This window comes from Gopherus flavomarginatus, chromosome 1, assembly GCF_025201925.1.
Source record: "Gopherus flavomarginatus isolate rGopFla2 chromosome 1, rGopFla2.mat.asm, whole genome shotgun sequence".
In the NCBI taxonomy this organism is placed as follows: domain Eukaryota; kingdom Metazoa; phylum Chordata; order Testudines; family Testudinidae; genus Gopherus; species Gopherus flavomarginatus.
The window spans coordinates 279,867,021-279,879,099 of NC_066617.1; positions in this window are offsets into that span (position 1 = coordinate 279,867,021).

Sequence of the window (12,079 nt, forward strand, 5' to 3'; positions counted from 1 at the left end):
GAAATTGACCAGTTCTATTCTTCTAATAAATCCCAAGATTTTTTTTAAATGAAACAATTATGAAGCCAACACTTTCATGTTAGCTGAAAATCTTTTCATGTAGTTCTGCTGAACTGTATTATTTTACAAAGTGTAATTGGTTTAAAATTAAGTCATTATTTTTATTTTTCTTCTCCCTAAACTGTGTCATGTGTTATGTTATGTTATTTATTTTTTCATTTTAGCACATTTAAGTACAAATCAAATCTATTAGAATGCTAACATTTGAAATATTCAAATGGCATTCAGAACACCTATTCAATTTTGCAGAAACTTGATAAAACTCTGAAGTGAGAACTCAATTACAGGGATAGCTTTGATTATTTAAATTTCTCAAAACTTTTGCCAATGTACTGACAATAAGCCACAGGCATGTACTTTAGGAGCAGGAGAAAATTTAGTGGCAGGGTATTGTGATGACTCTCATGAGGAGTTTCTTGCCAAGTGCACCTATGCAACTGTTAGGCTGGTGGTGCGCATTACGTAATTTTGTGTCATCCTCATAATGTCTACAGTTATATTGACACAAGAAAAGGCTACATTTGTAATTTCTATTAAAGTCTGGTCTTTTATCAATAGATTTCTAAGTGCTTTGGGCTGGCCACTCATTTGAGCTGAGATAAGGTTACCGTTTTTGACAGGGAAAGGAAAGTTGTCAGAAACAAATAGTTTCAGAGAAGACTATTGAACTTGCAACATTCTACTGCTAGCCCATGGAGCTGAGCTCCCCAGGAGCTGCGAAGAGAGCTCGATGCCTGCTATCAGCTGAAGTGCTCAAACAGTGGGGGACAGAGCAATACCAAAAGAATAGATTTGTGCTACGGCTTGATTAGTCCATATAAGTTATGCCTTGCATCCCCTGCAGGACAGCACGCTATCTTAAAAGACTCCACTGCATTGTTTATGCTCCAAATGGTGTGACTTACCATATCTCAGCAACAGCCACCTACTTAATGAAAAACCACCAACACATTTAAACAATCTAAAGTAGCTAAAGAATACTTGAGCTGGGGGGGGGGAACAACCAAACAAAAAACAAAACAAAACAAAAAAACAGCTATTGATTTATTCAGAGGCTTTCCCAGGTGGAAAAAAGCAGCAAAGTGTACACAACCAACTAGTCAGTGTTGTGACTGGAATATGGATGTTGTGTGAAGATTTTATTTCCTGATTGATTTAATGGAGGTCTCACCAGTTTCCAAAAACAAAATAATATACAGTACCAGAGAAGGATGTACGAAGTGAAGACAAAGACCAGGGTTAGGCAACCTATGGCACGTGTGCAAAAGGCGGCATGTGAGCTGATTTTCAGTGGTACTCACACTGCCCAGGTCCTGGCCACTGGTCTGGGGAGCTCTGCATTTTAATTTAATTTTAAATGAAGCTTCTTATACATTTTAAAAACCTTATTTACTTTACATACAACAATAGTTTAGTTATATATTATAGACATATAATGAGACCTTCTAAAATGTTAACATGTATTACCGGCATGCAAAAGCTTAAATTAGAGCAAATAAATGAAGATTTGGCACACCATTTCTGAAAGGTTGCCGACCCCTGACATAGACCCTCTGTAATATATACAGGATCTTATCTCACTATGTTGATTCTATAATTAACATGAAAACATGATGTGCTATAATTAACATGAAAACATCTATCGGGTTGCTTGGACTTAAAAGAGAGAGGCAGATCTTGCAGAAAACATGCTTCTTTACATCAGTTACAAATAAGTTATAGTTTGAGGCTATGCCACCGTTCTCCATTTTGATCATTGGTGAAGAAAAAAAATAAGTGAATTGTTTTGTGCATTTATTTATTTGTTTGTAAAAACTAAGGTGAGACGATAAGGAGCACACACCTCTGACTCTGGGCATCTCTGAGAGTATTTGAATACACAGTTATAATACATAACTCTGAATTTCAGTTCTAGATGACAAAAATAGGCAATAAATTCCCTATCCCACAGTCCTTTCAACTTATCATCATCACCATCATAATACTTCCTGTGGAACATCCCATATGTCAGTGGTTAGAGCACTCACCTGAAAAGTGGGGAACCCCATCCAAATCATTTTCCCTCATGCAGCAGAGGCTGGGGGAGTTCAACTGGGGGTTTCCCACATCCCAGGTGAGTAGATTACTTGTATCAATAGAAAAAAAAAACCTTTCTGTTGATGTATAAAATGTCTACACTACAACTCTACAGAGGCACAACTTTAGTATAGTAGCTGTGCTGCTGTAGTGTAAACATATCCCCTGGTGTCAAACTCCATGAAATGCACAGGACTTAGGACACATGATTCTCCCTAGTTTAGGCAGCTCCTACTCTAGCATGCTGGCTTTTGTGGATCTCATTCTCAGGTGCCATTCTCTACCCATTCATTGTAAAAGAAGCCTAGATGCCTTACTAAGACTTTGTTGATTCCATTGATTTTCAAGGTGCTTAAAACTTAGACTTTGCAACACTCAGTGTCACAATGACTAAATCCTTTTATGGATCTGGACCTAATAGGTGATTTTTTTAGCTCAATGTGGTTTCATCTGGGTTTCCTTTGTAGAGGGTCATTTGCATTCATCTTTCACATTTAATTTCACCTCAGCCTAAGATAGCACTTGAACAGTAAATGCAATGTTTAGCAAGATGAAATTAGACTTTCCATACTCACTGGATATAGATATGTTAACACTTTATGTAGGTGGTCTGTTCTATGGAGGAGTGATGGGACATGACTCACTGCTGCGGTACCTCCAGCTGGCTGTCTGGCTGTCTGGGAAATTAGTGCTTCACCATCTTCTGGTGGTGTCTTGCCCTCGGTCGCCTCTGTTTCTGGATCCACGTTACTCCAAGAACTGCAACTTCATCTTCAGTGGCAATCCCCTCCGGCTGAGCCACACTCTATGTTCTCCCCTTCCAGAGGTCTTGCAGTCTACTGTCTGGCCACTCCCTTCAGTGGCAAACTGCAATCCATGGTCTAGCCACTTCCTACAGTGGCAAAATGCAGTCCACAGTCTAGTCCAGAGGTCGGCAACCTCTGGCACGCGACTCGCCAGGGTAAGCACCCATGCAGGCTGGGCAGGTTTGTTTATCTGCTAGATTAGCAGGTTCGGCTGATTGTGGATCCCACTGGCCACGGTTCACCGTCCCAGGCCAATGGGGGTGGTGGAAAGACACAGCCAGCACATCCCTCGGCCTGTGCTGTTTCCTGCCTCCCGCATTGGCCTGGGACAGTGAACCGAAGCCAGTGGGAGCTGCTGTCTTCCAAACCTGCCAATGCGGCAGGTAAACAAACTGGCCTGGGCTGCCAAGGTGCTTACCCTGGCGAGCCGCGTGCCAGAGGTTGCTGACCCCTGGTCTAGCCATTTCCTTCAGTGGCTCCAGCACCCTCTTTGCCCTTGCTTCAGGGCCTCAGTCTGCAGATCCCTGCAACCTGCTAGGACTTGGATTTCTGCCTGCAGCACTTCTCTGCCCAGGTAGCTTGCTGCCCTCTGCCTGCAAAGCAGCCAGTCATCATCCCTTCTCAAGCTCCAGGGAGTGACTGACTCTGCTCTGTTCTGCAACCTTTCTTATGCGGACAAGACTGGTCCCAACTGGCTGCTTCTATAAGCCCTGCTGTGATTGACTGCCTCCTATGCAGCCTCCCTAGGGCAACTATTAACCCCTTTTTAACTATTCCGCAACTGTGGGGCAGATGCCCCTTCACAGGAGGTGATAACTGTTTAAAGGCATATCTACTCATACAGCGCTGCAGTGGTGCAGTTTCATGAAGACACTACCTACCATCAGCATAGATACTCCACCTTCCCGAGAGGCAGTATCTATGTCAATGGGAGAAGCTCTACCATCAATATAGCACTGTCTACTCTGGGGGATAAGTTGGTATAACAATGTAGTTCAAGGGTGTCTGTAGTTTCCTTTGTGCAATGCTTTGGGATCGATGAATGAAAAGTGGAAATATAATACCGAGAAGAGGTAGAGATATACACAGAGATAGAGTCGGCATCTGCTTTTCATTCCCTGTTGAGTTAGGCAGTGAGGTTGGGGGAGTATGTGAACATTTTGCTTATGTGAGTAGGATACCCTTTTTATCCCCCTGAGAGATCTCAAATGCTCATAGAGATACTCTGCAAGCCTCACCTGGGGGCTTCTGGGGTTGGCTGCTTTATTTCTCTGCAGTAGGACCCTTTCCCATGCCATTCAGAGATGATTTTGGCTGACACCTTTACAGTAACCAGGCTAATGACATACAGGCCCAGGTGCAGTTGGGACACCAGTAGCAGCTGAATCCTCTGTGCCTCTGTGACCCTCAAGAGTGAGATATCAGCTGAAGTCACCCTTTCCTGTGCAAATTAGTGACATTTTCCTACATTAAGAACCATGGAATAGGGACTGAATTTTGTATAGCTTCATGCAACACACAAGACCTTTCTATCTTGTCCCTGTCAGGCCATATTCACTTGGCTGGAGAGCAGTGCTGTGCAGATGCACTCCAAAGACTAAATATCAATAAGCCTTTCTCATTAAAATGCTTATGGGGATAAGGGAAGGAAGTTCGGAAGCTTTTCCTTTTCTATTGATATATCTGTCTGTTTTTATCAGCAGCTTCAGGCATGATACCTTGAGCAGTGCCCCCTCCACACCTGCCGAATGTCTGACCCTCTTGAGAAGGCAATGATTAACTAAGGAGGTCATATTCTGTGAGATCCTGCAAGCCAGTGCAGCTTCAAACTGAACATATGATCTGGATGACCGATGGCTGCCATGCACCTTTAAGCAGGGTGGTATTTGGCTGGCTGGCCAAATGATGGGAACAGTGCTTTATGGCTGGGAGTGGGGGTGGGGATGAAAACCATTGCAAGACAGTACAGTGTGGTCACTGACTCATCCCCTAGCAATGCATGGGTTTAAAAAGGTCAGTCTGAAGCAGGGCCCACCCTTTCTATCCTTTATGTGGTAAAATACCAAGTTTGGTCAAGACCTGCTGTGGGCATTATGCTAGCCACCCCTTTGTTGACGGGCGCTGGGAGGAATTTTTCCCTTGCCACCATATTGGCTTGAGTGCAGCTGTTTTTTTTTTTCATCTTCCCCACAGCGGGTTCAGAAAGGGCTCTGTTCATGCATGGCATGATGTGCTTCAGGCCATACTTTGCAACTCATTATTTAAATGTAGGGCGGCTGTCCAGTGTAGGTGCTCCATAGGAAATGTATGCAGTGACCAGATAAATGGCTTTGAAAAGGACATAAAAAGACATGTTCATTAAAGGAACAAATGGGGTGGGGATTATCTGCACCATACATTTAGAACTGGCGGTTAGTCCCAGACATCTACTAATGAAGTTGCGACCTAATTAAACCCATGCCAAATGTCACCTGTCCATCTTTCGGTATAGCCAGACAATATGACTAACTGCATGGAGAAAAACAGAGGACAAAAGACACGCTCATGAGTCCCAGCAAGACAAGAAGAGGGAAATGCACTAGGACATTATGGGTCTTCTCAGGCAGCAAACACAAATGCTGCAGACCCTGGTTGACCAGATCCAAAAATCCCAGAGTTCTCCATCCTTTTGAGTCCTTGGATGACTCTGTGGTTGGTGCTTCTTTCAGCCCCAACATGCACCCTGCAATGCCATGTGATATCAATTACCTCTAACGCTCCATTCTAGGGGACAGCAAGGGAAACCACAGCTCTGGATACACTGAACATGAGTGGTTTGCATGTAACCACAATTGACTACATTTGTTAATTCAAATAGACATAAATGTTTACTTCCTTTATATATTTACATTTTCACACCCTCCTTTATGCTAAGAATATGTATAACTTTGCTTGTGGTGTTCTTTCACACAGATTGTCTTCATTGTTTCCCCTCATCCATAAAGTTCTAGATGTACAATTAGTACTACACAACTCTTCGCAGCACCTGAAGTTCTAAGCCCAGAAAACATACCAGCAGAGTGCACTACATTGTCTTACCATTAAAGTGTTCTTTCAAAGCCACCTGATATGAGCTCCACACTGGGCTCATATAATAGCCGTTGTGTCTGGTTGTTCAAAGTGAGAAGACAACTGCTCTACCTCTGCCTTCCACCTTGAAGGTATCTTTTTCCTTTTGCTTCACATATATTATGCAGGAGACAACACTCTATCTTCCCCCGCATATCTCTATAACTATGTAGCTATCATCTATGGGATTTCTTTCCTCACTGAGATCCAATCTAGTGAGCCAACACTGCCAGCATCCCTTCAATCTACCAAAAAGCACATTCAATAATCATTCTGCACTTGCTGAGGCAGTAGTTATTTTTTTTCCTTGGTACTCTTAAGGTGGCCAGTGTGCAGTTTCATGATCCAGGGGAGCAAGGAGTAGGCTGGGTCCCCCACAATCACTACTGGCACTTCAATGTTACCAATGGTAATCCACTGCTTGGTAAAGAATGTCCCGTCTTGCAGCTTTCTGAATGGTCCTGCCTTGTTAAAGATATGAGCACCATACACCTTCCCTAACCAGTCCACACTGATATCAATGAAGAATCCCCAGTGATGTTACATTACCATAAAAAAAGTAGCCCTTTTGTTCATGTGTGCTGTAAGCAAGTGGGGCTTGTGCCAAAATAGGGATGTGCAGGCCATCTATCACCCCACTGATTTCAAGAATCCACCTGCTGCAAATACATCCACTATAGCCTACATATTGCTGAGAGTCACAGTTCTGTGTAGCAGGATACTGTCAGTGGTCCTACGCACTTGCTTGACAATGCCTCCTTGATTTTTTTTTCAACTGCAAAGTGATTTCCCACTGGCAGGTAGAAATCCAGAACTGCAAGCTTCTAGAGTGTGATTATCACTCACTTCTTCACTGTCTTATTCTCATGTTCATGCGATGAAAGTTTGGGGCAAGCTCTGCACATTGGTTAAAAAATGCAGCCTTTCACATCCAAAAGTTCTGAAGACACTGCTCATTCTCCCAAACCTGTTTTATAATGAAATCCCACCAGTCAGTGAAAATTTCTTGGGTTCAGAAGCATTGCTCCACCATCTCAGGTGTTCTGTGATTTCCACCAACAAACTTGAATTGTTTTTGTTTTTTTTGCCTGTGTCCCACAGCAAACTATCCTTGAAGAAATCCTCATATTCGCAGTTGTTGTGGTACTTCCTGCAGGTCTGCAATACAAGAGACTCATGACGCATTTGCAACATTCATCTCAATAGTAAAGAGCTCTGAAGACTCCATTCTTCTGTCAGATGGCAGAAACAGAGAAGTGCCATGCAGGTTTGTGCCATGCAGCAGGTCCAATGTAGCACGTCTGGTGAAGACACATTACGTCAAGAGGAGAGTGATCTCCCGTCAACATAATTACTCCACCTCAGCAAGAGGCTGAAGCTATGTTGGTGGGAGAGTGTCTTCCACTGACACAGTATGGTGTAGACTCTGCATTAAGTCAATATAAGTTACATCACTCAGCAGGGTTGCTTTTTCTGCCCCAAGAGATGTAACTTACATCGACTTAAGTGGTAGTATAGACAAGCCCTTAGATACCATTTGCTTTTTCCAGTGTTTAATGACAGAGCTGATTAGAATCAATTAAGAGCCCTTGCTTCCATTTCATGATTCCTACAGTGATCTTCACTGCTGAGCAAGATGTAGATCTTGTGTGGGAACAGTGACAAGCAGCAAAGAAACTGGACTGGCAGTGAGGTTCCTCACTGCCTGCTGAAGTCACTGAGAGCTTGGATAAATGGTGGAATCTCAGAATATGACCTTGCAGCAAGCGGCAGCAGCAGTAGCATGGTGTGGTGGTATAAAGTCTATGGTGGTAGCAGAGAGAAAGAGGCAACTGTGAGTCAGTTGCAGAGGTAGCAGCAGCAAATGCATTCCTGAATTGCCACAACAAAGGGTGGAAGGTGAAACCTGCACTTCTGAACTCTTAGTCTTCACTAACCAAGGACCACCAATTGTGAGTGGAGTACCATGAAGGGAAAAAAGATTGGTGTGTAAAGGGACACTTTTTGTTGGACTTTCACACCATAAAGTGAGAAACTCGGCAAAGGACACTGCCCATCACATTGTGGGGTTGGGTTTGCTTATTATCACATGCTTTTCAATTATGGTCATAGTGTTTTCCCAAAATAATGCTGGGTGACCATTTTCCCTTTTAATAAAAGTTTGATTTTGTTGCGTCCCCTTGTGCTTGCATGAGGGGAAGTGTTGCCTCTCAGAGGAGCCTGGGGTGCTGTTCAGTTTTACCAGATTACAGGCTGGAGGCTCAAGCCAATTCTAGTTTATATAATTAGAAGAAACCTCTAGACATTAAACCCAGCCCTTGTTGCTGCCCAGTCCACCTGGCAGAAAGGTTACATAGTCATGGCCTGAGACTTGAAGGAGGAAAGTGGAGAAGAGCCAGAGCAAGCTGGAGTGCGTATGGGAGCAAGCAGGTTGCAGTCAAGAAGAATGGGGTAGAAGAGGACTGCATGAAGGTTGAATAGGAGGGTTGTGTTTTGAGGCACTTTACAAGGTATACTGTGAGAGGTGAAGGGAGCTAAAAAGGTCAAGAAGATGGCGCAGAGGGAGAGTTCAGATATTAGAGATATTTGGGCTACTTGAGTGGTGAAAAGAGGGATAACTTCTGCCTCCGTTTCTTCGTGCAATGTGCTGTGTTGCAAATAAAGCTGCTTGGGAATTTTCTATCTACTTTTTTTCCCCAAAATAATATGCATTTCCACAAAAGTGAAATTTTCATCAGGCAATTTTTTTTTCTGTTTTTTCATTGAGAAAATTGGAACAAAAGATTTCATTTGGTCAGGCTGACCCATATTAAAACATTTAATTTTTGTCAAATTGAATCCAAGTGTTTAGTTTGGTATCTGTTGGCCATTAATATGCATCCACCTGAGTTGCCATGCTGCCTTATGGGAGCCATAGTTTGAGTTCCTCGTGCCCCCATTCTCTGATATGGACTCCCCAGCTGGACTATATCTCTCAAGATGCACTACCCTCTCCCCTCTGGCTGAACTGTCAAAATACACCATGGGAGTTTCATGATCAAGGTGAATCATTGAGGAAAGTCTGGTTGGGGACCCAGCCCATACAGAAAACAGAAAAAATGAGACACTTGAAGTCCCAAAGACCTATGAAGCCCAAAAGCATAACAGGCCACTGAAGTTCCATGTTAAACAAAGTCAAAACAAATTGTTTGATTTAGTTCCACAAACCAAAATAAAACATTTTGTTTCAGAAATGTAGAAACAAAGTGATTTTTAAAGCATTCTGTTCTTTGCAACTTTCAGAGATTTCAACATTTTGTGCTAATGCAGAATGAAAACAAATGTCAAAATATTGAAATTTCCCACAGGATGAAAATTTGGATTTTCATCCAGCTCTAGCTGTCAGGTTTAAACTAATTTTTATGTGGGGGATACTGTTTCTCACTGAAACTTCTCAGTTTGAGCCTTGGTTTGGACACACATCAAAGCTCCCATTGTTTCAAATAAGAAAAAATTGTACCTCATTGGTCAAAATCTTCAGTATCTGTCCATCCTCTCCTAGAATCCACCCAAAACACTTGAGGGGAAAAAAAACCTCTTCATAGCAACTAAAGATACAGACATCTTTTCTTATTAATCTGACATTGTCTGTGATAAGTGTCATCATTAGTCAAGTGTCCAATAACTGAACAGGCATCGCATGCTTCAGATCCTGCCTTCTTTCCAGTGCATGTTATCAAAGCTGTCAAATACTTTAAAAAGGAAATATGATATCTTAATGGAAACTAAAAGCTGTGACTTACAATACAAAATGTATTGACAAAGTAACATACAGCCATACAAGCTCTGGGTAGCCCAAAGGGAATATAGGATTTGATGAGTAGGTCACTTTTTTCTAGTAGTACATTCTAACCAAAATATAAAGTGAAACTCTTTTGGGTATAAAAAAGGCAGATCCTTCAATGAAATGTTTACTGTTGGGATGGCATGTCTGAATTTCTTCTTTTTCCATTAGCTTTACTTTTCCTTGCCACCTTATCAGCCCTCAGACACTGATTCCCAACCATAAACCTCTGAGGTCTAATTCCAGACAGTGCTGATTTAGTAAACTGGAATAACTTGATCAAATACAATCGAGAACAGGGGTGGTTGGATGGGGCAGGTGTCCCAGGGGGCAGTCAGGAAGGAGAGGAGGGGTTGGAGGGGGTGGCGAGGGGCAGTCAGGGGTGGGGGATCCATGGGCTGTCAGGGGACAGGGAGGAGTGGATGGGGCAAGGGTCCCAGGGGGCTGCCAGAGAACGGGGGTGGGAGGTGTTGGATGGGGCAGGAGTCCTGGAGGGAGCCATTGGGGGGGAGAAACGGGGGGGGTGACTGGACGAGGGGGCCTGGCCATGCCTGGCTGTTTGGGGAAGCACAGCCTCCCCTAATTGGCCCTCCATACAATTTCAGAAACCTGATGTGGCCCACAGGGCAAAAAGTTTGCCTGCCTCTGATCTAGAATAATCTGCTTTACTTGTCTTTAATAAACAAATACTCAACTGCTCCCATTTGCTCACTTTTGCTCAGACCACACAAAAGAACAGAGGAGAGGGGGAAAAATAAAATAGTTTGGAGACATGCAAGTACAGGAAAAGTGCCTATATACAGAATCAACTGCTCAGCCACCATCTACAGCTGCAACTTGCAAACTCCAAGCATAATTCCCACTCTATATTTTTAAGTAACTACCACGAGATAGAAGGACTTACGTGGCAAATAGTTAGCCAATGGCAACACAGCACAGAAAAGACTAGCTGTAAAGGATAGAGAAGAATCTGGAGTGAGTTAGGAGGTGAAGGAGATCACCGTGTTGAAATAGAGTACCAAAATGTCTTCTGTTTTCCTATGGATTTCAAGCCCTTACTCTGTCCCCTCCACATGCCAACTACTCTTCTTTTCTATGGAGAAAATACAATGCAGGACGTGGCCTGAGAAATCTATGGAAATCTTTAGAATCTTTTCCCCTTCCCCCTGGTATTTGCAAAAGAGATATATGGTCTTTGGTGGTTACTTCCTGCTCTATTTTTGAATGATGAAGGGAAATGTTATAGCTGGTTCTTTTCATGCCATAAGATTTACTCCACACTTTGACATATCAATTTTAAATGAATTCCTCAATTCCAGTTGCACCTTAAAGACTAACAGATTTATTTGGGCATAAGCTTTCATGGGCAAAGAATCCACTTCTTCAGATCTTTACCCACAAAAGCTTATGCCCAAATAAATCTGTTAGTCTTTAAGGTGCCACTAGAGTCCTTGTTGGTTTTGTGGATACAGACTAACATGACTACCTGTGGTAGGGCAGCTGCTCCACCCCCATGTGAGAGGGGGCTAGAGTAGGCCAGAAAGGCTGTGCAGACTGGCAGCCAATTAAAAAAGGGCTTACTGAGAGCCAGTCAGGACTAGGCTAGGCCCTATATAAAGGCTGCCTAGGCGAGGAGCAGGCAGTCTCTCCGAGACCTTCAGAGGGAAACGTTTGTCCCTCGAGTGAGAAGACCAGTACCTGGGACATTGCAGTGCTGGGCAGGCTTGGGGGAGCAGAAGGGAACTCTAGCCTGCTATCTGCCATGCTGAAGGCCCTGAAGGAGGGGCCTAGCTGGTACAAAGGGGCTGAAGGGGAAGCGGCCCAGGGAGAGAGTGCACAAGAGGAGAGAAGGAGGGCAGGAAGGCTGCCAGCAAAGGGTCCCTGGGCTGGGTCCTCCACCTTCTCCCTTGCATGAACACCCAGCCAGTGGATGTGGTGATAGTGGACTGCACCAGACCCCTGATGGTAGGGCTTAGACTTTGGGGTGTGATTGACCACGGTGGCTGGGGTGCAGAGATCCCTGGAAGGGGGTGAGACTGGAGCTGTTGGAACTGTTGGAGGGGAGTGTCCTGAAGAGGATGCTGCTGTGTGGGAAGTAATTGGGGTCCAGTTGTTGGTGTCACTAGGCAGAAATCTAGGTAACTTGGGAGAATGGAAGTGTTAAATGAAGTCTTCTAGCTCTAGGCCTATGTGAACCAAAGTACCT